This window comes from Cherax quadricarinatus, chromosome 3 (genome assembly GCF_038502225.1).
Source record: "Cherax quadricarinatus isolate ZL_2023a chromosome 3, ASM3850222v1, whole genome shotgun sequence".
Lineage (NCBI taxonomy): Eukaryota > Metazoa > Arthropoda > Malacostraca > Decapoda > Parastacidae > Cherax > Cherax quadricarinatus.
The window spans coordinates 76453065-76480727 of NC_091294.1; the positions used below are offsets into that span (position 1 = coordinate 76453065).

The 27663-nt window shown below is 47.8% G+C and overlaps 1 protein-coding gene across 1 annotated transcript in view; it reads right to left on the reverse strand.

The window, feature by feature from the left end:
- LOC128706633 (uncharacterized) overlaps positions 1 to 25805 on the reverse strand; it is a 46431-nt gene extending 20626 nt beyond the window's left edge. Inside the window, exon 1 of the mRNA XM_053801583.2 lies at positions 25706 to 25805. The gene's annotated coding sequence lies outside the window, so the exon portion shown is untranslated. The remainder of the gene's footprint in view (positions 1 to 25705) is intronic.
- Between the last annotated feature and the right edge of the window lie 1858 nt (positions 25806 to 27663).

Sequence of the window (27663 nt, forward strand, 5' to 3'; positions counted from 1 at the left end):
TATTTCGTATTGACAAAAATCGAAGAGGTGAATTATTCAATGAAATCATAGACGTAAATGATCTGTAAGAAATAATTGTTGACGAAATGTATAATTAACACTATAATTCTTGGCCTCGTACTAAGAAGTATAAATAACAGGAGACTTCAAGTTATACCTCAGTCTGGTATATCCTTGGTCAAGTCTCATTCAGTCGAATATATAGGTATATAAAATATACAAGAATTGACGAGTTGAAATCTAGGTCAAGGAAATCAGGATTGGAATAGTACTGGTGGCTCAGTTGGTAGCGCACTCGCCACAAACACTAAATATCATTGGTTCGATCCCCAGCACGGGTGACCCATTGGTCATGTTTCCTTATACCTGCTGTCCTTACTCACCTAGAAGTAGGTGTTAGTAGAATTATACCTATTGTCCTGTTCACCTAACAGTAAGTAGGTGTTAGTATTCTTACGCAACTGTCCCTGCTCAACTGGCAGTAAATAGGTACCTGGGTGTCAGTTACCTAGAACCTTCTTTTCTGTTCACCTAGCAGACAGTAGGTACCTGGGTATTAGTCTCCTTACACCTGCTGTCCCTGTTCATTTAGCAGTTAGTAGGTACCTGGGAGTTATTCATCTTAAATCAGCTGTCCTTGTTCACCTAAGTTTAAGTAGGTACCTGGGTGTTAGTTACCATACATTTTATGTCCCTCTTCACCTAGCAGTAACTAGGTACCTGGGTATTATTTACTCCTGCTATCCCTGTTCACCAAACAGTACTTAGGTACCTCGATGTTAGTTACATCTTCTATCCCTGTTCACTTAGCAGTAAGTAGGTACCTGGGTGCTAATCACATTACATCTGCAGCCCCTGTTCAACTAGTAATAAGTAGGTACCTGAGTGTTAGTTACATTAAACGTGCTGTCCCTGTTCACCTAGTAAATAGGTACCTGGGTGTTATTCACTTTACTTCTGCTGTCCCTGTTCACCCAGCAGTAAGCAGGTACCTGGGTGTTAGTTACCTTACACCTACTATCACTGTTCACAAAACAGTAAGTAGGTAACTAGGTGTTATTCACCTTAAACATGCTGCCCCTGTTCAATTAGTAGTAAGTAGGTACTTGTGTGATATTCGCATTACATGTGCTGTCCTTGTTCACCTAAGAATAAGTAGGTACCTGGGTGTTAGTTACTTTACACCTACTGTAGAAGTAATTAGGACAATGATGACCAAAATATGATTCACAAGTGGCAACGTCATTTCAGTTTTAGAACCCACTCGCCACAAGTTCGAGTCCTCCCACTTTTGTGATAATTCGTGGCTTAAAATAACGTCAGGAGAACAACAAATTCCTGTGAGTCCCAAGTTGCTAATAACTTCTAAGCTGTCTAGCTAACAAGTCTAACATTTCAACTAATCTAAACTAACAGATGTTAGCAAGTTTAACACTGTATAAGAACAGACAGGAGATGATAAATTACCAATAACGTCGCCGGAACACACGAAAAATTAACCCACCGAATTTATTGTTAGTTTGTAATAACGCAATTACTTGCGTTATTAATTCAAATAAATGAGAATTTGAAGGAGATATGACATAGTGAATGTTTTGTTGTTGATTAGTAGTTATGAAGGTAACTCAGGCTGTTTTGAATTATAAATAAAACAGACCTACTTTAATAGAGTAGGCATATGTTGTAGTGAAGAACAGGGTAGGTACATGTTATAGTGAAGAACAGGGTGGGTACATGTTATAGTGAAGAACAGGGTAGGCCTATGTTATAGCGAAGAACAGGGTAGGCCTATGTTATAGTGAAGAACAGGGTAGGTACATGTTATAGTGAAGAACAGGGTAGGCCTATGTTATAGCGAAGAACAGGGTAGGCCTATGTTATAGTGAAGAACAGGGTAGGCCTATGTTATAGTGAAGAACAGTGTAGGTACATGTTATAGTGAAGAACAGGGTAGGTACATGTTATAGTGAAGAACAGGGTGGGCCTATGTTATAGCGAAGAACAGGGTAGGCCTATGTTATAGTGAAGAACAGGGTAGGCCTATGTTATAGTGAAGAACAGGGTAGGTACATGTTATAGTGAAGAACAGGGTAGGCCTATGTTATAGTGAAGAACAGTGTAGGTACATGTTAGTGAAGAACAGGGTAGGTACATGTTAGTGAAGAACAGGGTAGGTACATGTTATAGTGAAGAACAGGGTAGGCCTATGTTATAGTGAACAGGGTAGGCCTATGTTAGTGAAGAACAGGGTAGATTCACGTTATAGTGAACAGGGTGGGTACATGGTGTAGTGAAGAACAGGGTAGGTACATGTTATAGTGAAGAACAGTATAGGTACATGTTATGAACACACGTTATGGAGTAGAACACAGTACAAACACCTGTTTAAGTGAAGAACACAAGTTGTTATGTCTCTTAGAGAACGTTAAATGATCTGGAGTTATTAAAAACGTTAACGACCCAATCTAAACCAGGAAATTCATCCAGTAAACCTTACCGAAGGAACATTTATCTCGTGTAAGAACGTATTGGTGTTCTTACAGCCAGTGGGTTTATTAATGGCCAGGGAGATGGTGCGGTTTATTGTCCAGCAGGTAAGGTTTAATCAAGATCCGGAAGGATATTAATGACCAGAGAGGCGTGATCACTGTTCCTTCTGTGTTGTATCTTACTGGATTAGTTCTAGATAATTTATGTGGGTTATTAATGACCACATAGTGATGTGTTGTGTGGTGTGTTGATGTGTGGTGTGTTGATGTGTGGTGTGTAGATGTGTGGTGTGTAGATGTGTGGTGTGTTGATGTGTGGTGTGTTGATGTGTGGTGTGTTGATGTGTGGTGTGTTGATGTGTGGTGTGTAGATGTGTGGTGTGTAGATGTGTGGTGTGTAGATGTGTGGTGTGTTGATGTGTGGTGTGTAGATGTGTGGTGTGTAGATGTGTGGTGTGTTGATGTGTGGTGTGTTGATGTGTGGTGTGTTGATGTGTGGTGTGTTGATGTGTGGTGTGTTGATGTGTAGTGTGTTGATGTGTGGTGTGTTGATGTGTGGTGTGTTGATGTGTGGTGTGTTGATGTGTGGTGTGTTGATGTGTGGTGTGTTGATGTGTAGTGTGTTGATGTGTGGTGTGTTGATGTGTGGTGTGTTGATGTGTGGTGTGTTGGTGTGATCACAAGTGTAATCACAGTTTCTGGAGTGTCATAACACACTGGAAAGGATACAGTCACCTTCACCTGAGTTAACAACAGCCTTTCTGCACTTTTCCCCTTTATTACTGCTGTCAGAAAGCTGTTGTTGAAGACTGAAAGGCGTAGGTAGACCCAGGGTGTACAGAGTAGACTCCAGTGGTAGCCGAAGCTGGAGAATGATCCCTAAGGTGGTCCTTCGCGCATGGGGAAGGTAACATCTAGCAATCTTGCTACCCAGGTATTGGAGGGCTGGATCAGGGGTGTTTCACTTTATTTACGAAACCCTGGTCAGCTGACATCGTAAAGCCTCTTCCCCAAAGTAGAGTCAGCATTCTCGTTACACTTTCCCTTGGATATTCCCCAAGTTACGGCCAGAACGAGTGAAAAGGTATAGCTTTCTGTAGTCACAATAGGACTGAGACAATCTGGAACTAATGACAGCAGTACCAAGCAAATGTGAAACATCCTTCATGGGAAAACTCCCTTATACATCTACAGTTAAATAACCAGTGTAATTCTGGCTCCTAAAACAGATTCTATGTAGAGGAATTAAGAAAACTGCTTCTCCACAAGCTTCTAACAAGACAGAGGACCATAATGAAGTCTGCTTGTGAGCTGGAATTACACTCTCGTAAGAGGAAGCAGTAAATCCTTGTGTCTCTCAAACTAACTACTTTAACGGGGCAATCATGCTTGTTTAGAAATATCTGACTGGCACAAAACAAAGGTGCCATACAGACATCAATTTTACTCTGATTAGTTGTGATTTTCTGAAGTAGAATAATGTTCCCCAATGGTTGTCGTAAACAAGATTTACCACTGGTACTAGACCTATTGATATTATAACAGTTGGCCTTGACTTGGCCAAGCCTACGGCAGTAGTGACAAGATACTGGCTCGGGAATATTGTCTTATATGCCTTTCTGGTATCTCCCACTCAGCTTCAGTCCTTTATTTAATCACAAGGGGTCTTTCCCTGACGACCTCTGTCATACCAAGCTTTTGGGAGAAAAGTGTAGTAGATCTGTCACCCAAAAACCGGTTAGCTTCAAAGGTATCGGCTAGCTTAGCCGATACCAGTTGCTACTGATCTTCCAGACAGGACTTCACCTCCTGATCACCTGACTCAAGATTATCATCCATGAATAATTGCACCAGTTCGCTACAGTTTGAAACACCAGATGCTCTATACCACTTGCTTGGTGAAGATCTTGGTCTGGAGCCTCACAGAGTCGCCACAAGACTGGCCGGACTGACTCTTGTTCAACTCTACGATATTTGGCAGGAATACGCTATGTGCCTAGCAAAGTCGCCGTCACAACGTTGTAATCAGAGAAGTCTTCATCACTCAAACCAGTTATGAACCTCTATGCTTTACCATACAACAATGTATGAACCAGTGCTGCCCAGTGTCCGAATGGCCATCGCAGATCTCAAGTCTAGTCATCACCAGTACGCCGAAATTGTCTCCTCTCCTATTACATTCCTTATTCGCAATTGCACGCTATTCCCTAGGTTATTCAAGAGTAATTTTGGCTATTTCACGAACCAACGAAACTGACCTTGAGATAAACTTGGCTCCCCATCTGTTTGTACAGGTGGAAGGTTGTCAGGCAGACGTACAGGAGTACGACCCGTTTCAGTATGAACTAGAAAATGAAGCAGTAAGTGGAACTTTTCTAACACGAGCTGAAGCACCGGGTTGGAAGACCATACATGAATAAACCGCACATAGAGAGGAGCTTACCACGACGTGTCAGTCCGACTTGGATCATTTACAAAATGTGACTTTGTAAATGGTCCAAGTCGGACCAAAACGTCGTTGTAAACTCCTTTCTCCTATGTGCTGGTTATTTATGTATTGTTCCAATCACGGTATTGTGAGTTTGTGTTCTTTCTGGAAGACTATACTGTACTATTCGGACTTTAATTTGTAAACACTCACGAAGTTGCGCAGCAGAAAGAGTACCTTCATACTCAGTACCAATAGAACCCCCAATTCACCAACAGCGAGTTAGTGGTTCAATTGGCACTCTCAGTCTGGGCAAGTTGTGTAAAGAATACTCCCTCACTAAACGCCCAACACACACAGGTGGCGTAACAGGTCAACACTTTACAAAGCTTAGCAATGCACTAAGCTTAGACAGCTTGTAACCAGATTTAGATTTTGCCACCGAATTGGCTAGTTTATTGTGCACTCCATATCCATCCTGTGGACGGTAGCGCGAGAGCATATGGATACACAAAAGGCCCAGGAAATAGGCCCCAAAGGGTTAACAGGAGTACATATGAATTTATATCTACATATCTATAGTTCAGTTATCTGTTACAAGCAAATTTAGGAAATTTGCTTAGTATATCTGGTATCTTATTTTCATTAATAAGATATCTTGACATGTCACATAGGTTATTATACTGTCTGTCTCTGTATTCCTCAATAAGTGGACAATTAAGCACATAGTGTTCAAGACAGTGACCATATGCCTGATCACATAATTTACATTTAGTTTGATCATCATCTGTGTGTCTCCCAAACTGCCAGAAGTACTTGTAACCAAGCCTAAGTCTGGCCACTACAACATCAGTCAGTACTTGTAACCAAGCCTAAGTCTGGCTACTACAACATCAGTCAGTACTTGTAACCAAGCCTAAGCCTGGCCACTACAACATCAGTCAGTACTTGTAACCAAGCCTAAGCCTGGCCACTACAACATCAGTCAGTACTTGTAACCAAGCCTAAGTCTGGCCACTACAACATCAGTCAGTACTTGTAACCAAGCCTAAGTCTGGCCACTACAACATCAGTCAGTACTTGTAACCAAGCCTAAGTCTGGCCACTACAACATCAGTCAGTACTTGTAACCAAGCCTAAGCCTGGCCACTACAACATCAGTCAGTACTTGTAACCAAGCCTAAGCCTGGCCACAACATCAGTCAGTACTTGTAACCAAGCCTAAGTCTGGCCACTACAACATCAGTCAGTACTTGTAACCAAGCCTAAGCCTGGCCACTACAACATCAGTCAGTACTTGTAACCAAGCCTAAGTCTGGCCACTACAACATCAGTCAGTACTTGTAACCAAGCCTAAGTCTGGCCACTACAACATCAGTCAGTACTTGTAACCAAGCCTAAGTCTGGCCACTACAACATCAGTCAGTACTTGTAACCAAGCCTAAGCCTGGCCACTACAACATCAGTCAGTACTTGTAACCAAGCCTAAGCCTGGCCACTACAACATCAGTCAGTACTTGTAACCAAGCCTAAGTCTGGCCACTACAACATCAGTCAGTACTTGTAACCAAGCCTAAGTCTGGCCACTACAACATCAGTCAGTACTTGTAACCAAGCCTAAGTCTGGCCACTACAACATCAGTCAGTACTTGTAACCAAGCCTAAGCCTGGCCACTACAACATCAGTCAGTACTTGTAACCAAGCCTAAGCCTGGCCACTACAACATCAGTCAGTACTTGTAACCAAGCCTAAGTCTGGCCATTACAACATCAGTCAGTACTTGTAACCAAGCCTAAGCCTGGCCACTACAACATCAGTCAGTACTTGTAACCAAGCCTAAGTCTGGCCACTACAACATCAGTCAGTACTTGTAACCAAGCCTAAGTCTGGCCACTACAACATCAGTCAGTACTTGTAACCAAGCCTAAGTCTGGCCACTACAACATCAGTCAGTACTTGTAACCAAGCCTAAGCCTGGCCACTACAACATCAGTCAGTACTTGTAACCAAGCCTAAGCCTGGCCACTACAACATCAGTCAGTACTTGTAACCAAGCCTAAGTCTGGCCACTACAACATCAGTCAGTACTTGTAACCAAGCCTAAGCCTGGCCACTACAACATCAGTCAGTACTTGTAACCAAGCCTAAGTCTGGCCACTACAACATCAGTCAGTACTTGTAACCAAGCCTAAGTCTGGCCACTACAACATCAGTCAGTACTTGTAACCAAGCCTAAGTCTGGCCACTACAACATCAGTCAGTACTTGTAACCAAGCCTAAGTCTGGCCACTACAACATCAGCCAGTACTTGTAACCAAGCCTAAGCCTGGCCACTACAACATCAGTCAGTACTTGTAACCAAGCCTAAGCCTGGCCACTACAACATCAGTCAGTACTTGTAACCAACCCTAAGCCTGGCCACTACAACATCAGTCAGTACTTGTAACCAAACCTATGTCTGGCCACTACAACATCAGTCAGTACTTGTAACCAAGCCTAAGTCTGGCCACTACAACATCAGTCAGTACTTGTAACCAAGCCTAAGTCTGGCCACTACAACATCAGTCAGTACTTGTAACCAAGCTTAAGCCTGGCCACTACAACATCAGTCAGTACTTGTAACCAAGCCTAAGCCTGGCCACTACAACATTAGTCAGTACTTGTAACCAAGCCTAAGTCTGGCCACTACAACATTAGTCAGTACTTGTAACCAAGCCTAAGTCTGGCCACTACAACATTAGTCAGTACTTGTAACCAAGCCTAAGTCTGGCCACTACAACATTAGTCAGTACTTGTAACCAAGCCTAAGTCTGGCCACTACAACATCAGTCAGTACTTGTAACCAAGCCTAAGTCTGGCCACTACAACATCAGTCAGTACTTGTAACCAAGCCTAAGTCTGGCCACTACAACATCAGTCAGTACTTGTAACCAAGCCTAAGTCTGGCCACTACAACATCAGTCAGTACTTGTAACCAAGCCTAAGTCTGGCCACTACAACATCAGTCAGTACTTGTAACCAAGCCTAAGTCTGGCCACTACAACACCAGTCAGTACTTGTAACCAAGCCTAAGCCTGGCCACTACAACATCAGTCAGTACTTGTAACCAAGCCTAAGTCTGGCCACTACAACATCAGTCAGTACTTGTAACCAAGCCTAAGTCTGGCCACTACATCAGCCAGTACTTGTAACCAAGCCTAAGTCTGGCCACTACATCAGTCAGTACTTGTAACCAAGCCTAAGCCTGGCCACTACATCAGCCAGTACTTGTAACCAAGCCTAAGTCTGGCCACTACATCAGTCAGTACTTGTAACCAAGCCTAAGCCTGGCCACTACATCAGCCAGTACTTGTAACCAAGCCTAAGTCTGGCCACTACATCAGTCAGTACTTGTAACCAAGCCTAAGCCTGGCCACTACATCAGTCAGTACTTGTAACCAAGCCTAAGCCTGGCCACTACATCAGTCAGTACTTGTAACCAAGCCTAAGCCTGGCCACTACATCAGTCAGTACTTGTAACCAAGCCGGTCTGTTCACATTGCAAGTGTTGTAACCAGTAGCAAGCAGACAATATAATCAGGTCCGAAGCACAAACGTTGTGCAGTAGACAATAGTTTCAGGACACGCATGCCATGTTACGAACTGTGTTCGTAATACCAGACAAGCCCGGTCCAAGACCACGGGCAGAAACAAGCGGACTGACCAGAGAGACCTTGTCCAGGACCACCAGCAGTAGCATCATGGTTGACCATACAAGAACCACACAAGCCTGGTCCAGGGACCAGGAACACACGTGATCTGTCAGGCTATCATTATCTTCAGCCACAATAAGATATCCATTACTATCTTGACTGATAAAAGTACAATCAGAATCCTGACTATATATGAAGTAAGAAATTATGAGAGAGCGCTAAACCTGTAGGATTACACAGTGTACATGGGGGGGGGGGGAATTGAAGGTATTCAGACTTGATTCAGGGAACTGGAGCACAGATTCAATTCCCTGGATCAAGAGCCCCTCACCAGCGTCAAGGAACCTCCCTTGAGAGGTGATGACTGTACAGAAACAATAAGTAACAATCACAATCTTGACCACGAATAAAACACGTACTACTCTATTGACAAATACAGTAACTAACGTTCCCATCAAAGCGCCGTTACTCTTGACAACGTTGTCCTTATTACTATCTTAGCTAATAAAGTATCTTATCTAGCATTATCTTAATTACTAACAAAATTATCAATATTTGTCTTTATTATCAATCAACAGTGAGCAGTCCGGCGTCTCCTTTATTTACAGTAAGTGAAAAGCCCATACGTGTTAAGGTCTTTATATAACAACCATTGACGTGTCTTAGAAATATATCTGTCAGCTATATTATTTAGATTTCCCTCTATAGCAAATCTTGCTATAAAGAAAAGTCTAGTGGCTGAGGGACTGATTACACCAAACTTCTCGTCGTCTCCCAGTGTTATCCTCCCCATTGGACTGACGAAGTCACTAGCTGGCGAAACTTTTCTAGTATAGAGACACCCAAGTATTGTGGAAAAAGATATATACAGTTCAGGACATTCATTAAAGGAAACGTTTCGCCCAGAGTGGCTTCTATTAGGACTAAAGTAGTCACTCGTGGCGAAACGTTTCCTTTAACTGCCTGAGGTGTACACACGTGTGTTTATCCCCATGTTGTTGGTACCAACATAACATTTCTGCAACCAAGTGTTGCCACATGTGTCTCATCCATCCTTAAATAACCCGGAATTAACAGACAATAACTCGACATCAAGTCGAGTTTGATAATTGAAAGTTGAACAAATAGTTGGAACGTGGAACTACTCAGTTCTCATCTTATGGACTATCTGCAATACTACCACTAGTGTACTAGTATACTATTATACTAGTGTACTAGTATACTAGTATACTAGTGTACTAGTATACTAGTGTACTAGTATACTAGTGTACTAGTATACTAGTATACTAGTATACTAGTGTACTAGTATACTAGTGTACTAGTATACCAGTATACCAGTACACTAGTATACTAGTATACCAGTACACTAGTATACTAGTATACCAGTATACTAGTGTACTAGTATACCAGTATACCAGTACACTAGTATACTAGTATACCAGTACACTAGTATACTAGTATACCAGTACACTAGTATACTAGTATACTAGTGTACTAGTATACTAGTGTACTAGTATACTAGTATACTAGTGTACTAGTGTACTAGTATACTAGTGTACTAGTATACTAGTGTACTAGTATACTAGTATCCCTATAACTACTATGGCTACTATTACTAACACTCTACGCCATTATTTTTTCAAATTCAACTCGTGGTTTTGGCTTACGGAGGAACGATCTTCTTGCCGAATAAGGCAAGCTAAAATTTATGATGCAATAATTTCGCAAAAATCTTTTTGAACCTAACGAAAAAATATATTTCATTTTGTTCTTTATTAAATCATTGTAAACTTATCTAAAATATATTTAGACGATCTAGATTAAATTAAATTGCACTTGTTGGAATAAGGTCAGGTAAATTTTCTAAGGTTTTTTTGGTACAAAATAATCAATTTTTACATTTACAGAAATGAAAAAAAAAACATCATAATATATATATTATGAGAGAAAATTTTAGAAAGTTCTTGCTAATTGACCAGTTTGACCTATTTAGCACGACATTAGATATATATATATATATATATATATATATATATATATATGTGTGGGTGTATGTGTGTATATATGTATGTGTGCGCGCACGTCTATTAAGCCAAACTTGCCGAAAGGCCAAACTCCCTTGTTATAAAAACCGAGCGTTAAACCCAGTTGGGTTATACAGCACTGCAGGGCTGGGGGTGTTGCTGGATCAGGGTAGCCAGGGGTGGAGAGCATAACAGAGGCTGGGGTGGAGAGCATAACAGAGGCTGGGGTGGAGAGCATAACAGAGGCTGGGGTGGAGAGCATAACGGAGGTTGGGGTGGAGAGCATACCAGAGGCTGGGGGGGAGAGCATAACAGAGGCTGGGGTGGAGAGCATAACTGAGGTTGGTGTGGAGAGCATAACAGAGGCTGGGTTGGAGAGCATAACTGAGGCTGGGGTGGAGAGCATAACAGAGGTTGGGGTGGAGAGCATAACAGAGGCTGGGGTGGAGAGCATAACAGAGGCTGGGGTGGAGAGCATAACAGAGGCTGGGGTGGAGAGCATAACAGAGGCTGGGGTGGAGAGGATAACAGAGGCTGGGGTGGAGAGGATAACAGAGGCTGGGGTGGAGAGGATAACAGAGGCTGGGGTGGAGAGCATAACAGAGGCTGGGGTGGAGAGCATAACAGAGGCTGGGGTGGAGAGGATAACAGAGGCTGGGGTGGAGAGCATAACAGAGGCTGGGGTGGAGAGCATAACAGAGGCTGGGGTGGAGAGCATAACAGAGGCTGGGGTGGAGAGGATAACAGAGGCTGGGGTGGAGAGGATAACAGAGGCTGGGGTGGAGAGGATAACAGAGGCTGGGGTGGAGAGCATAACAGAGGCTGGGGTGGAGAGGATAACAGAGGCTGGGGTGGAGAGCATAACAGAGGCTGGGGTGGAGAGCATAACAGAGGCTGGGGTGGAGAGCATAACAGAGGCTGGGGTGGAGAGCATAACAGAGGTTGGGGTGGAGAGGATAACAGAGGCTGGGGTGGAGAGGATAACAGAGGCTGGGGTGGAGAGGATAACAGAGGCTGGGGTGGAGAGGATAACAGAGGCTGGGGTGGAGAGGATAACAGAGGCTGGGGTGGAGAGGATAACAGAGGCTGGGGTGGAGAGGATAACAGAGGCTGGGGTGGAGAGGATAACAGAGGCTGGGGTGGAGAGGATAACAGAGGCTGGGGTGGAGAGGATAACAGAGGCTGGGGTGGAGAGGATAACAGAGGCTGGGGTGGAGAGGATAACAGAGGCTGGGGTGCATAACAGAGGCTGGGGTGGAGAGCATAACAGAGGCTGGGGTGGAGAGGATAACAGAGGCTGGGGTCGACAGGAAAACAGAGACTGGGGTGGAGAGGATAACAGAGGCTGGGGTGGGGTGGGAGAGCATAACAGAGGCTGGGGTGGAGAGGATAACAGAGGCTGGGGTGGAGAGCATAACAGAGGCTGGGGTGGAGAGCATAACAGAGGCTGGGGTGGAGAGCATAACAGAGGCTGGGGTGGAGAGGATAACAGAGGCTGGGGTGGAGAGGATAACAGAGGCTGGGGTGGAGAGGATAACAGAGGCTGGGGTGGAGAGCATAACAGAGGCTGGGGTGGAGAGCATAACAGAGGCTGGGGTGGAGAGGATAACAGAGGCTGGGGTGGAGAGGATAACAGAGGCTGGGGTGGAGAGGATAACAGAGGCTGGGGTGGAGAGGATAACAGAGGCTGGGGTGGAGAGGATAACAGAGGCTGGGGTGGAGAGGATAACAGAGGCTGGGGTGGAGAGGATAACAGAGGCTGGGGTGGAGAGGATAACAGAGGCTGGGGTGGAGAGCATAACAGAGGCTGGGGTGGAGAGGATAACAGAGGCTGGGGTGGAGAGGATAACAGAGGCTGGGGTGGAGAGCATAACAGAGGCTGGGGTGGAGAGGATAACAGAGGCTGGGGTGGAGAGGATAACAGAGGCTGGGGTGGAGAGCATAACAGAGGCTGGGGTGGAGAGGATAACAGAGGCTGGGGTGGAGAGGATAACAGAGGCTGGGGTGGAGAGCATAACAGAGGCTGGGGTGGAGAGCATAACAGAGGCTGGGGTGGAGAGCATAACAGAGGCTGGGGTGGAGAGCATAACAGAGGCTGGGGTGGAGAGCATAACAGAGGCTGGGGTGGAGAGCATAACAGAGGCTGAGGTGGAGAGCATAACAGAGGCTGGGGTGGAGAGAGATAACAGAGGCTGGGAGGAGGAGAGAGATAACAGAGGCTGGGGTGGAGAGCATAACAGAGGTTGGGGTGGAGAGGATAACAGAGGCTGGGGTGGAGAGGATAACAGAGGCTGGGGAGGAGAGGATAACAGAGGCTGGGGTGGAGAGGATAACAGAGGCTAAAGTGGAGAGGATAACAGAGGCTGGGGTGGAGAGGATAACAGAGGCTGGGGTGGAGAGCATAATAGAGGCTGGGGTGGAGAGGATAACATAGGCTGGGGTGGAGAGGATAACATAGGCTGGGGTGGAGAGGATAACAGAGGCTGGGGTGGAGAGGATAACAGAGGCTGGGGTGGAGGGGATAACAGAGGCTGGGGTGGAGAGGATAACAGAGGCTGGGGAGGAGAGCATAACAGAGGCTGGGGCAGAGAGGATAACAGAGGCTGGGGTGGAGAGGATAACAGAGGCTGGGGTGGAGAGCATAACAGAGGCTGGGGCAGAGAGGATAACAGAGGCTGGGGTGGAGAGGATAACAGAGGCTGGGGAGGAGAGCATAACAGAGGCTGGGGCAGAGAGGATAACAGAGGCTGGGGTGGAGAGGATAACAGAGGCTGGGGTGGAGAGGATAACAGAGGCTGGGGTGGAGAGCATAACAGAGGCTGGGGTGGAGAGGATAACAGAGGCTCGGGTGGAGAGGATAACAGAGGCTGGGGTGGAGAGAATAACAGAGGCTGGGGTGGAGAGGATAACAGAGGCTGGGGTGGAGAGGATAACAGAGGCTGGGGTGGAGAGGATAACAGAGGCTGGGGTGGAGAGGATAACAGAGGCTGGGGTGGAGAGCATAACAGAGGCTGGGGTGGAGAGCATAACAGAGGCTGGGGTGGAGAGGATAACAGAGGCTGGGGTGGAGAGGATAACAGAGGCTGGGGTGGAGAGGATAACAGAGGCTGGGGTGGAGAGGATAACAGAGGCTGGGGTGGAGAGGATAACAGAGGCTGGGGTGGAGAGCATAACAGAGGCTAGGGCAGAGAGGATAGCAGAGGCTGGGGTGGAGAGGATAACAGAGGCTGGGGTGGAGAGGACAACAAAGGCTGGGGTGGAGAGGATAACAGAGGCTGGGAAGGAGAGCATAACAGAGGCTGGGGTGGAGAGCATAACAGAGGCTGGGGTGGAGAGGATAACAGAGGCTGGGGTGGAGAGGATAACAAAGGCTGGGGTGGAGAGGATAACAGAGGCTGGGGTGGAGAGGATAACAGAGGCTGGGGTGGAGAGGATAACAGAGGCTGGGGTGGAGAGCATAACAGAGGCTGGGGTGGAGAACATAACAGAGGCTGGGGCAGAGAGGATAGCAGAGGCTGGGGTGGAGAGCATAACAGAGGCTGGGGTGGAGAGGATAACAGAGGCTGGGGTGGAGAGCATAACAGAGGCTGGGGTGGAGAGGATAACAGAGGCTCGGGTGGAGAGGATAACAGAGGCTGGGGTGGAGAGGATAACAGAGGCTGGGGTGGAGAGCATAACAGAGGCTGGGGTGGAGAGCATAACAGAGGCTGAGAGGATAGCAGAGGCTGGGGTGGAGAGCATAACAGAGGCTGGGGTGGAGAGGATAACAGAGGCTGGGGTGGAGGATAACAGAGGCTGGGGTGGAGAGGATAACAGAGGCTGGGGTGGAGAGGATAACAGAGGCTGGGGTGGAGAGGATAACAGAGGCTGGGGTGGAGAGGATAACAGAGGCTGGGGTGGAGAGGATAACAGAGGCTGGGGTGGAGAGGATAACAGAGGCTGGGGTGGAGAGCATAACAGAGGCTGGGGTGGAGAGCATAACAGAGGCTGGGGTGAGAGCATAACAGAGGATAACAGAGGCTGGGGTGGAGAGGATAACAGAGGCTGGGGTGGAGAGCATAACAGAGGCTGGGGTGGAGAGGATAACAGAGAGGATAACAGAGGCTGGGGTGGAGAGGATAACAGAGGCTGGGGTGGAGAGGATAACAGAGAGATAACAGAGGCTGGGGTGGAGAGCATAACAGAGGCTGGGGTGGAGAGGATAACAGAGGCTGGGGTGGAGAGGATAACAGAGGCTGGGGTGGAGAGATAACAGAGGCTGGGGTGGAGAGGATAACAGAGGCTGGGGTGGAGAGGATAACAGAGGCTGGGGTGGAGAGCATAACAGAGGCTGGGGTGGAGAGGATAACAGAGGCTGGGGTGGAGAGGATAACAGAGGCTGGGGTGGAGAGCATAACAGAGGCTGGGGATAACAGAGGCTGGGGTGGAGAGCATAACAGAGGCTGGGGTGGAGAGCATAACAGAGGCTGGGGTGGAGAGCATAACAGAGGCTGGATAACAGGCTGGGGTAAAGAGGATAACAGAGGCTGGGGTGGAGAGGATAACAGAGGCTGGGGTGGAGAGGATAACAGAGGCTGGGGTGGAGAGGATAACAGAGGCTGGGGTGGAGAGGATAACAGAGGCTGGGGTGGAGAGGATAACAGAGGCTGGGGTGGAGAGGATAACAGAGGCTGGGGTGGAGAGGATAACAGAGGCTGGGGTGGAGAGCATAACAGAGGCTGGGGTGGAGAGGATAACAGAGGCTGGGGTGGAGAGCATAACAGAGGCTGGGGTGGAGAGGATAACAGAGGCTGGGGTGGAGAGGATAACAGAGGCTGGGGTGGAGAGGATAACAGAGGCTGGGGTGGAGAGGATAACAGAGGCTGGGGTGGAGAGGATAACAGAGGCTGGGGTGGAGAGCATAACAGAGGCTGGGGTGGAGGATAACAGAGGCTGGGGTGGAGAGGATAACAGAGGCTGGGGTGGAGAGATAACAGGCTGGGGTGGAGAGGATAACAGAGGCTGGGGTGGAGAGGATAACAGAGGCTGGGGTGGAGAGGATAACAGAGGCTGGGGTGGAGAGGATAACAGAGGCTGGGGTGGAGAGAATAACAGAGGCTGGGGTGGAGAGGATAACAGAGGCTGGGGTGGAGAGGATAACAGAGGCTGGGGTGGAGAGGATAACAGAGGCTGGGGTGGAGAGGATAACAGAGGCTGGGGTGGAGAGGATAACAGAGGCTGGAGAGGATAACAGAGGCTGGAGAGGATAACAGAGGCTGGGGTGGAGAGGATAACAGAGGCTGGAGGGATAACAGAGGCTGGGGTGGAGAGCATAACAGAGGCTGGGGTGGAGAGATAACAGAGGCTGGGGTGGAGAGGATAACAGAGGCTGGGGTGGAGAGGATAACAGAGGCTGGGGTGGAGAGGATAACAGAGGCTGGAGAGCATAACAGGGAGCATAACAGAGGCTGGGGTGGAGAGGATGGAGAGGATAACAGAGGCTGGGGTGGAGAGGATAACAGAGGCTGGGGTGGAGAGGATAACAGAGGCTGGGATGGAGAGCATAACAGAGGCTGGGGTGGAGAGCATAACAGAGGCCGAGGTGGAGAGGATAACAGAGGCTGGGGTGGAGAGCATAACAGAGGCTGGGGTGGAGAGGATAACAGAGGCTGGGGTGGAGAGGATAACAGAGGCTGGGGTGGAGAGGATAACAGAGGCTGGGGTGGAGAGGATAACAGAGGCTGGGGTGGAGAGGATAACAGAGGCTGGGGTGGAGAGCATAACAGAGGCTGGGGTGGAGAGGATAACAGAGGCTGGGGTGGAGAGGATAACAGAGGCTGGGGTGGAGAGGATAACAGAGGCTGGGGTGGAGAGCATAACAGAGGGTGGGGTGGAGAGGATAACAGAGGCTGGGGTGGATAACAGAGGCTGGGGTGGAGAGATAACAGAGGCTGGGGTGGAGAGGATAACAGAGGCTGGGGTGGAGAGGATAACAGAGGCTGGGGTGGAGAGCATAACAGAGAGAGGATAACAGAGGCTGGGGTGGGGAGGAGAGCATAACAGAGGCTGGGGTGGAGAGGATAACAGAGAGGATAACAGAGGCTGGGGTGGAGAGGATAACAGAGGCTGGGGTGGAGAGGATAACAGAGGCTGGGGTGGAGAGGATAACAGAGGCTGGGGTGGATAGGATAACAGAGGCTGGGGTGGAGAGCATAACAGAGAGCAGATGGGGCAGAGAGGAACAGAGGCTGGGGTGGAGAGCATAACAGAGGCTGGGGTGGAGAGCATAACAGAGGCTGGAGAGGATAACAGAGGCTGGGGTGGAGAGGATAACAGAGGCTGGGGTGGAGAGCATAACAGAGGCTGGGGTGGAGAGGATAACAGAGGCTGGGGTGGAGAGGATAACAGAGGCTGGGGTGGAGAGGATAACAGAGGCTGGGGTGGAGAGGATAACAGAGGCTGGGGTGGAGAGGATAACAGAGGCTGGGGTGGAGAGGATAACAGAGGCTGGGGTGGAGAGGATAACAGAGGCTGGGGTGGAGAGCATAACAGAGGCGGGGGTGGAGAGGCTGGGGTGGAGAGGATAACAGAGGCTGGGGTGGAGAGGATAACAGAGGCTGGGGTGGAGAGGAGGCTGGGGTGGAACAGAGGCTGGGGTGGAGAGGATAACAACAGAGGCGGGGGTGCAGAGGATACCAGAGGCTGGGGTGGAGAGGATAACAGAGGCTGGGGTGGAGAGGATAACAGAGAGCTGATAACAGAGGCTGGGGTGGAGAGGATAACAGAGGCTGGGGTGGAGAGCATAACAGAGGCTGGGGTGGAGAGCATAACAGAGGCTGGGGTGGAGAGCATAACAGAGGCTGGGGTGGAGAGGATAACAGAGGCTGGGGTGGAGAGGATAACAGAGGCTGGGGAGGAGAGCATAAGAGGCTGGGGTGGAGAGCTTAACAGAGGCTGGGGTGGAGAGCTTAACAGAGGCTGGGGTGGAGAGGATAACAGAGGCTGGGGTGGAGAGCATAACAGAGGCTGGGGTGGAGAGCATAACAGAGGCTGGGGTGGAGAGCATAACAGAGGCTGGGGTGGAGAGCATAACAGAGGCTGGGGTGGAGAGGATAACAGAGGCTGGGGTGGAGAGGATAACAGAGGATGGGGTGGAAAGCATAACAGAGGCTGGGGTGGAGAGCATAACAGAGGCTGGGGCCGAGAGGATAACAGAGGCTGGGGTGGAGAGCATAACAGAGGGTGGGGTGGAGAGGATAACAGAGGCTGGGGTGGAGAGGATAACAGAGGCTGGGGTGGAGAGGATAACAGAGGCTGGGGTGGAGAGGATAACAGAGGCTGGGGTGGAGAGGATAACAGAGGCTGGGGTGGAGAGCATAACAGAGGCTGGGGTGGAGAGCATAACAGAGGCTGGGGTGGAGAGCATAACAGAGGCTGGGGTGGAGAGCATAACAGAGGCTGGGGTGGAGAGGATAACAGAGGCTGGGGTGGAGAGCATAACAGAGGCTGGGGTGGAGAGCATAACAGAGGCTGGGGTGGAGAGGATAACAGATAACAGAGGCTGGGGTGGAGAGCATAACAGAGGCTGGGGTGAGGATAACAGAGGCATAACAGAGGCTGGGGTGGAGAGCATAACAGAGGCTGGGGTGGAGAGGATAACAGAGGCTGGGGTGGGGAGAGCATAACAGAGGCTGGGGTGGAGAGGATAACAGAGGCTGGGGTGGAGAGGATAACAGAGGCTGGGGTGGAGAGCATAACAGAGGCTGGGGTGGAGAGGATAACAGAGGCTGGGGTGGAGAGGATAACAGAGGCTGGGGTGGAGAGGGAGAGAGCATAACAGAGGCTGGGGTGGAGAGGATAACAGAGGCTGGGGTGGAGAGGATAACAGAGGCTGGGGTGGAGAGCATAACAGAGAGCTAACAGAGGGGGTGGAGAGAGCATAACAGAGGCTGGGGTGGAGAGGATAACAGAGGCTGGGGTGATAACAGAGGAGGATAACAGAGGCTGGGGTGGAGAGGATAACAGAGGCTGGGGTGGAGAGCATAACAGAGGCTGGGGTGGAGAGGATAACAGAGGCTGGGGTGGAGAGGATAACAGAGGCTGGGGTGGAGAGGATAACAGAGGCTGGGGTGGAGAGCATAACAGAGGCTGGGGTGGAGAGGATAACAGAGGCTGGGGTGGAGAGGATAACAGAGGCTGGGGTGGAGAGGATAACAGAGGCTGGGGTGGAGAGCATAACAGAGGCTGGGGTGGAGAGGATAACAGAGGCTGGGGTGGAGAGGATAACAGAGGCTGGGGTGGAGAGGATAACAGAGGCTGGGGTGGAGAGGATAACAGAGGCTGGGGTGGAGAGGATAACAGAGGCTGGGGTGGAGAGGATAACAGAGGCTGGGGTGGAGAGGATAACAGAGGCTGGGGTGGAGAGGATAACAGAGGCTGGGGTGGAGAGGATAACAGAGGCTGGGGTGGAGAGGATAACAGAGGCTGGGGTGGAGAGCATAACAGAGGCTGGGGTGGAGAGCATAACAGAGGAGAGGATAACAGAGGCTGGGGTGGAGAGATAACAGAGGCTGGGGTGGAGACAGAGGCTGGGGTGGAGAGCTTAACAGAGGCTGGGGTGGAGATAACAGAGGCTGGGGTGGAGAGGATAACAGAGGCTGGGGTGGAGAGGATAACAGAGGCTGGGGTGGAGAGGATAACAGAGGCTGGGGAGGAGAGCATAACAGAGGCTGGGGCAGAGAGGATAACAGAGGCTGGGGTGGAGAGGATAACAGAGGCTGGGGTGGAGAGCATAACAGAGGCTGGGGTGGAGAGGATAACAGAGGTTGGGGTGGAGAGGAGAGCTGGGGTGGAGAGGATAACAGAGGCTGGGGTGGAGAGGATAACAGAGGCTGGGGTGGAGAGGATAACAGAGGCTGGGGTGGAGAGGATAACAGAGGCTGGGGTGGAGAGGATAACAGAGGCTGAGGTGGAGAGGATAACAGAGGCTGGGGTGGAGAGGATAACAGAGGCTGGGGTGGAGAGGATAACAGAGGCTGGGGTGGAGAGGATAACAGAGGCTGAGGTGGAGAGGATAACAGAGGCTGAGGTGGAGAGGATAACAGAGGGGGTGGAGAGGATAACAGAGGATGGGGTGGAGAGGATAACAGAGGCTGGGGTGGAGAGGCATAACAGAGGCTGGGGTGGAGAGGATAACAGAGGCTGGGGTGGAGAGGATAACAGAGGCTGGGGTGGAGAGGATAACAGAGGCTGGGGTGGAGAGGATAACAGAGGCTGGGGTGGAGAGGATAACAGAAGCTGGCGTGGAGAGGATAACAGAGGCTAACAGAGGGGGTGGAGAGGATAACAGAGGCTGGGGTGGAGAGGATAACAGAGGCTGGGGTGGAGAGGATAACAGAGGCTGGGGTGGAGAGGATAACAGAGGCTGGGGTGGAGAGGATAACAGAGGCTGGGGTGGAGAGGATAACAGAGGCTGGGGTGGAGAGCATAACAGAGGCTGGGGTGGAGAGGATAACAGAGGCTGGGGTGGAGAGGATAACAGAAACTGGGGTGGAGAGCATAACAGAGGCTGGGGTGGAGAGCATAACAGAGGCCGAGGTGGAGAGGATAACAGAGGCTGGGGTGGAGAGCATAACAGAGGCTGGGGTGGAGAGGATAACAGAGGCTGGGGTGGAGAGGATAACAGAGGCTGGGGTGGAGAGGATAACAGAGGCTGGGGTGGAAAGCATAACAGAGGCTGGGGTGGAGAGCATAACAGAGGCTGGGGCCGAGAGGATAACAGAGGCTGGGGTGTAACAGAGGCTGGGGTGGAGAGCATAACAGAGGCTGGGGTGGAGAGCATAACAGAGGCTGGGGTGGAGAGCATAACAGAGGCTGGGGTGGAGAGGATAACAGAGGCTGGGGTGGAGAGGATAACAAAGGCTGGGGAGGAGAGCATAACAGAGGCTGGGGCAGAGAGGATAACTGAGGCTGGGGTGGAGAGGATAACAGAGGCTGGGGTGGAGAGAATAACAGAGGCTGGGGTGGAGAGGATAACAGAGGCTGGGGTGGAGAGGATAACAGAGGCTGGGGTGGAGAGGATAACAGAGGCTGGGGTGGAGAGGATAACAGAGGCTGGGGTGGAGAGCATAACAGAGGCTGGGGTGGAGAACATAACAGAGGCTGGGGCAGAGAGGATAGCAGAGGCTGGGGTGGAGAGCATAACAGAGGCTGGGGTGGAGAGGACAACAGAGGCTGGGGTGGAGAGGACAACAGAGGCTGGGGTGGAGAGGACAACAGAGGCTGGGGTGGAGAGGATAACAGAGGCTGGGGTGGAGAGGATAACAGAGGCTGGGGTGGAGAGGATAACAGAGGCTGGGGTGGAGAGGATAACAGAGGCTGGGGTGGAGAGCATAACAGAGGCTGGGGTGGAGAACATAACAGAGGCTGGGGCAGAGAGGATAGCAGAGGCTGGGGTGGAGAGCATAACAGAGGCTGGGGTGGAGAGGACAACAGAGGCTGGGGTGGAGAGGACAACAGAGGCTGGGGTGGAGAGGATAACAGAGGCTGGGGTGGAGAGGACAACAGAGGCTGGGGTGGAGAGGACAACAGAGGCTGGGGTGGAGAGGACAACAGAGGCTGGGGTGGAGAGGATAACAGAGGCTGGGGTGGAGAGGACAACAGAGGCTGGGGTGGAGAGGATAACTAAGGTAGAATCAAAAAGCGCTGTGAGGAGTGTTAAAAGGAAGTCTTGAGTAATAAATAGGTTGCTGACTAAAAGGCAATGGTGGGGCTGTCAGCAAGGAGGGTAGATAAAGTAAGGTTGTTAGAGCAGTGACGACGTTGGAGGTAAATTCTGCGTGCTAGCTAATAGACTGGACAGTCCAGTAGAATATGGCTGACTGAAACTAGAACCAGACAGTTCTCACAGAGTGGAACAGGGCGCCTCTCCATGAGACACCCGTGAGTAAGACGAGTGTGTCCGATGTCAAGATGGGAGAGTCATCTCCCAACCCCGGTATCGACAAGATGGCCAGAAATCTAAAATTGGTTTGATGGAATATAATTTGTTACGAGTCATATCGGACCAACGTTGTTGCCAACGGTTTCGAAGACGGTTAGAAATTACAGCGAAATAGCCTGAAATAAATAACAAAAAGGCACAATACCGTGACTGGAACGATACACAAATAACCCGCACATAAAAGACAGAAGCTTACGACGACGTTTCGGTCCGACTTGGACCATTGCCAATGGTCCAAGTCGGACCGAAACATCGTCGTAAGCTTCTGTCTTTTATGTGCGGGTTATTTGTGTAAATAGCCTGAAACAGGAAGGTCATGTACCGCTGACTGCACAACAGAGTCCACCTGCTCGTCGCCCTCAACATCAACAACCAGCATAAGCGATTTTTGTTTTTTGCTAAAAATGTGGCACAACCAAAGTTATATTTGAAGAACTGGGGAATGAGGCGAATTAAATTTTTTTTAATAGCTTGTAAACGCACTAATGGGATGTAAGATTACTACAGACGTTGAGGTAGGCATAGATACAATACTGCAACGAGAACTGCATACAATTTGGCTGTAAAAATGCTAACGAAGTGTAATAACTAGCGTGGCACAACACTGTCCAGGAACACTGCTGCGAACCCGACACCGTCACAGGATTTACAACCATCAGTGTACACTGCAATGGCGTGATAAATAGAAACTATACCATGGACGGGGATTGAACTGGTGGAGAGTCGTAAAGTTCCAGACCAGTCTGTAACCCCCGGCTCAGTGGTTTATGCGCTGGCCTGGAGTTTTAAGCCACGAGTTCAGTCCCCTCCCGGGGTATGGTTTGCTTGCAATCGTGTCATTACGATTTCGTGAATCACGAGAAAGAGACCAGAAACGCTTGATAAAAACGGAGAGAGAAGCAACTGTAGGTATTTGATCTATGTCGCACAACAGCGGGGAATAACAGACGTGCACTGTTGGAACCTCCCACACCTCAGGGAAGGTTCCTTGGTGTTGGTGAGGGGCTCTTGATTTAGGGAATTGGATCTGTGCTCCAGTTCCCCGAATTAAGCCTGAATGCCTTCCACATTCCCCCCCCCCCAGGCGCTGTATAATCCTACGGGTTTAGCGATTCCCCTTAATTATAATAATAATGGAACCTCCCAGAGGGTCAAATTAGATGCTAGACAAATATAAAAGTAATGGCGCAAATAGGGGCTCAAACTCCCTTAAAAAATTATACTTCTCCAAAAACTTTTTAAAATCAGTTAATAATTAAAAAAGATATAAAATTTGAGAGAAAAAAATAAGATTTTAATTATAAATGGGAAAAAAATATGAAATTTACTGGACCTGAGAGAATCAAAACTGAAAAAAAAGAAATTTTGGCGAACAAAGGTAACCAGAGGTAACTTTGTGGCGAACAAAGGTAACCAGAGGTAACTTTGTGGCGAACAAAGGTAACCAGGGGTAACTTTGTGGCGAACAAAGGTAACCAGGGGTAACTTTGTGGCGAACAAAGGTAACCAGGGGTAACTTTGTGGCGAACAAAGGTAACCAGGGGTAACTTTGTGGCGAACAAAGGTAACCAGGGGTAACTTTGTGGCGAACAAAGGTAACCAGGGGTAACTTTGTGGCGAACAAAGGTAACCAGGGGTAACTTTGTGGCGAACAAAGGTAACCAGGGGTAACTTTGTGGCGAACAAAGGTAACCAGGGGTAACTTTGTGGCGAACAAAGGTAACCAGGGGTAACTTTGTGGCGAACAAAGGTAACCAGGGGTAACTTTGTGGCGAACAAAGGTAACCAGGGGTAACTTTGTGGCGAACAAAGGTAACCAGGGGTAACTTTGTAGCGAACAAAGGTAACCAGGAGTAACTTTGTGGCGAACAAAGGTAACCAGGGGTAACTTTGTGGCGAACAAAGGTAACCAGAGGTAACTTTGTGGCGGACAAAGGTAACCAGGGGTAACTTTGTGGCGGACAAAGGTAACCAGGGGTAACTTTGTGGCGGACAAAGGTAACCAGAGGTAACTTTGTGGCGAACAAAGGTAACCAGGGGTAACTTTGTGGCGAACAAAGGTAACCAGGGGTAACTTTGTGGCGAACAAAGGTAACCAGGGGTAACTTTGTGGCGAACAAAGGTAACCAGGGGTATCTTTGTGGCGAACAAAGGTAACCAGGGGTAACTTTGTGGCGAACAAAGGTAACCAGGGGTAACTTTGTGGCGAACAAAGGTAACCAGGGGTAACTTTGTGGCGAACAAAGGTAACCAGGGGTAACTTTGTGGCGGACAAAGGTAACCAGGGGTAACTTTGTGGCGAACAAAGGTAACCAGGGGTAACTTTGTGGCGGACAAAGGTAACCAGGGGTAACTTTGTGGCGGACAAAGGTAACCAGGGGTAACTTTGTGGCGAACAAAATTAACCAGGGGTAACTTTGTGGCGAACAAAGGTAACCAGGGGTAACTTTGTGGCGAACAAAGGTAACCAGGGGTAACTTTGTGGCGAACAAAGGTAACCAGGGGTAACTTTGTGGCGAACAAAGGTAACCAGGGGTAACTTTGTGGCGAACAAAGGTAACCAGGGGTAACTTTGTGGCGAACAAAGGTAACCAGGGGTAACTTTGTGGCGAACAAAGGTAACCAGGGGTAACTTTGTGGTGAACAAAGGTAACCAGAGGTAACTTTGTGGCGGACAAAGGTAACCAGGGGTAACTTTGTGGCGAACAAAGGTAACCAGGGGTAACTTTGTGGCGGACAAAGGTAACCAGGGGTAACTTTGTGGCGAACAAAATTAACCAGGGGTAACTTTGTGGCGAACAAAGGTAACCAGGGGTAACTTTGTGGCGAACAAAGGTAACCAGGGGTAACTTTGTGACGAACAAAGGTAAACAGGGGTAACTTTGTGGCGAACAAAGGTAACCAGGGGTAACTTTGTGGCGAGCAAAGGTAACCAGGGGTAACTTTGTGGCGAATAAAGGTAACCAGGGGTAACTTTGTGGCGAACAAAGGTAACCAGGGGTAACTTTGTGGCGAACAAAGGTAACCAGGGGTAACTTTGTGGCGAACAAAGGTAACCAGGGGTAACTTTGTAGCGAACAAAGGTAACCAGGGGTAACTTTGTAGCGAACAAAGGTAACCAGGGGTAACTTTGTAGCGAACAAAGGTAACCAGGGGTAACTTTGTAGCGAACAAAGGTAACCAGAGGTTGTTAGGTTAGACACATATGCAACAGTTACGTATCTTTATTTCGAAACGTTTCGCCTACACAGTAGGCTTCTTCAGTCGAGTACAGAAAAGTTGATAGAAGCAGAAAATACTTGAAGACGATGTAATCAGTCCATCACCCTTAAAGTTTTGAGGTGGTCAGTCCCTCAGTCTGGAGAAGAGCATTGTTCCATAGTCTGAAACAATATGGATTTGAAGTGACAGGATGGAGCCTTATATAGCGCCAGGAGGTGAGACGTAGGTCACTAGTAGAAGTAAGAACGCAGATGTTGGGAGGTCAGGTCCCTCTCAAATCCAGCCGTTCTCACTAGTAGAGGTTGTCGAAGTTGATTGCAGGTCTGTACCAAGATACCCTTGTGTTGCAGTGTCTGACAGATTGAACATTAAAATGGTATAAAATACCGACAGGTTCTAGTGACCTACGTCTCACCTCCTGGTGTTATATAAGGCTCCATCCTGTCACTTCAAATCCATATTGTTTCAGACTATGGAACAATGCTCTTCTCCAGACTGAGGGACTGACCACCTCAAAACTTTAAGGGTGATGGACTGATTACATCGTCTTCAAGTATCTTCTGCTTCTATCAACTTTTCTGTACTCGACTGAAGAAGCCTACTGTGTAGGCGAAACGGGAGGAAACAGTGGGAAAGTATTTCCTTAAGACACCTAGCAGCAAATAGGTACCTGGGTGCTAGCTGACTGGTGTGGGTCGCATTCTGGGGAGAAAATTAACCTAATTTGCGGGAAATGCTCTGCATAATAAAGGGCTTTTTATACAGTAGTATGTCATTGATGTCAACTATGGTATTTATAAGTTGTATCATGTACTTGTAGACTTAAAGATTATTATTATTAAAATGATCAATCCCGAGGACTACTTACCGAGAGGAGAGACGGAAGCAAAGTGGCTTTACTAGCTACTCTGGCTAGTAGGTAAACACCAGCAGTTCTTCCCCGGGATGATAGAGGGCGTTGACTGCTAAAACTCTGAGTAGGATGACAGATAACTGCTAGTTACCAATAAAACTAACCAAAAATATACATAATCCTCACACTAAAGTCATATACATGCTGTACATATATACTATAATTGCAACACAACATCCTCACTATAATTACAACACAACATCCTCACTATAATTACAACACAACATCCTCACTATAATTACAACACAACATCCTCACTATAATTACAACACAACATCCTCACTATAATTACAACACAACATCCTCACTATAATTACAACACAACACCCTCACTATAATTACAACACAACACCTTCACTATAATTACAACACAACATCCTCACTATAATTACAACACAACATCCTCACTATAATTACAACACAACATCCTCACTACAACACAACATCCTCAATAATTACAACACAACATCCTCACTATAATTACAACACAACATCCTCACTATAATTACAACACAACATCCTCACTATAATTACAACACAACATCCTCACTATAATTACAACACAACATCCTCACTATAATTACAACACAACATCCTCACTATAATTACAACACAACATCCTCACTATAATTACAACACAACATCCTCACTATAATTACAACACAACACCCTCACTATAATTACAACACAACATCCTCACTATAATTACAACACAACATCCTCACTATAATTACAACACAACATCCTCACTATAATTACAACACAACATCCTCACTATAATTACAACACAACATCCTCACTATAATTACAACACAACATCCTCACTATAATTACAACACAACATCCTCACTATAATTACAACACAACACCCTCACTATAATTACAACACAACATCCTCACTATAATTACAACACAACACCCTCACTATAATTACAACACAACATCCTCACTATAATTACAACACAACATCCTCACTATAATTACAACACAACATCCTCACTATAATTACAACACAACATCCTCACTATAATTACAACACAACACCCTCACTATAATTACAACACAACACCTTCACTATAATTACAACACAACATCCTCACTATAATTACAACACAACATCCTCACTATAATTACAACACAACATCCTCACTATAATTACAACACAACATCCTCACTATAATTACAACACAACATCCTCACTATAATTACAACACAACATCCTCACTATAATTACAACACAACATCCTCACTATAATTACAACACAACATCCTCACTATAATTACAACACAACACCCTCACTATAATTACAACACAACATCCTCACTATAATTACAACACAACACCCTCACTATAATTACAACACAACATCCTCACTATAATTACAACACAACATCCTCACTATAATTACAACACAACATCCTCACTATAATTACAACACAACATCCTCACTATAATTACAACACAACACCTTCACTATAATTACAACACTACACAATTCACTATAATTATTATCCAGGACTATAATGGCCCGTAGACCTGTTTGTTAAACAGTCTCTATAAACACTACTCGCTATAAATCTTGTCTCACTATATATATATATATATATATATATATATATATATATATATATATATATATATATATATATATATATATACACACACAAACACGGATCTCTGGCTGAAGGAGACTCGAACCTACGAACCTTGGAGCAAGGTACGCAGTGCTATACCAATCTACCCACACTGGACAATACCTTGGCGTGCAGCTTGCGCTACACGTTGATCCAAGGCCGCCAGCTTTCAAAAAAAAGCTTACAGCTTTCTACTTACGGCTTCAGGAAGAAATCCAAGTATTCTTCCTTGAAGCCTTTTTATCCACTTCTCCGAGGCTGTGGGTCCCACCAGAGGT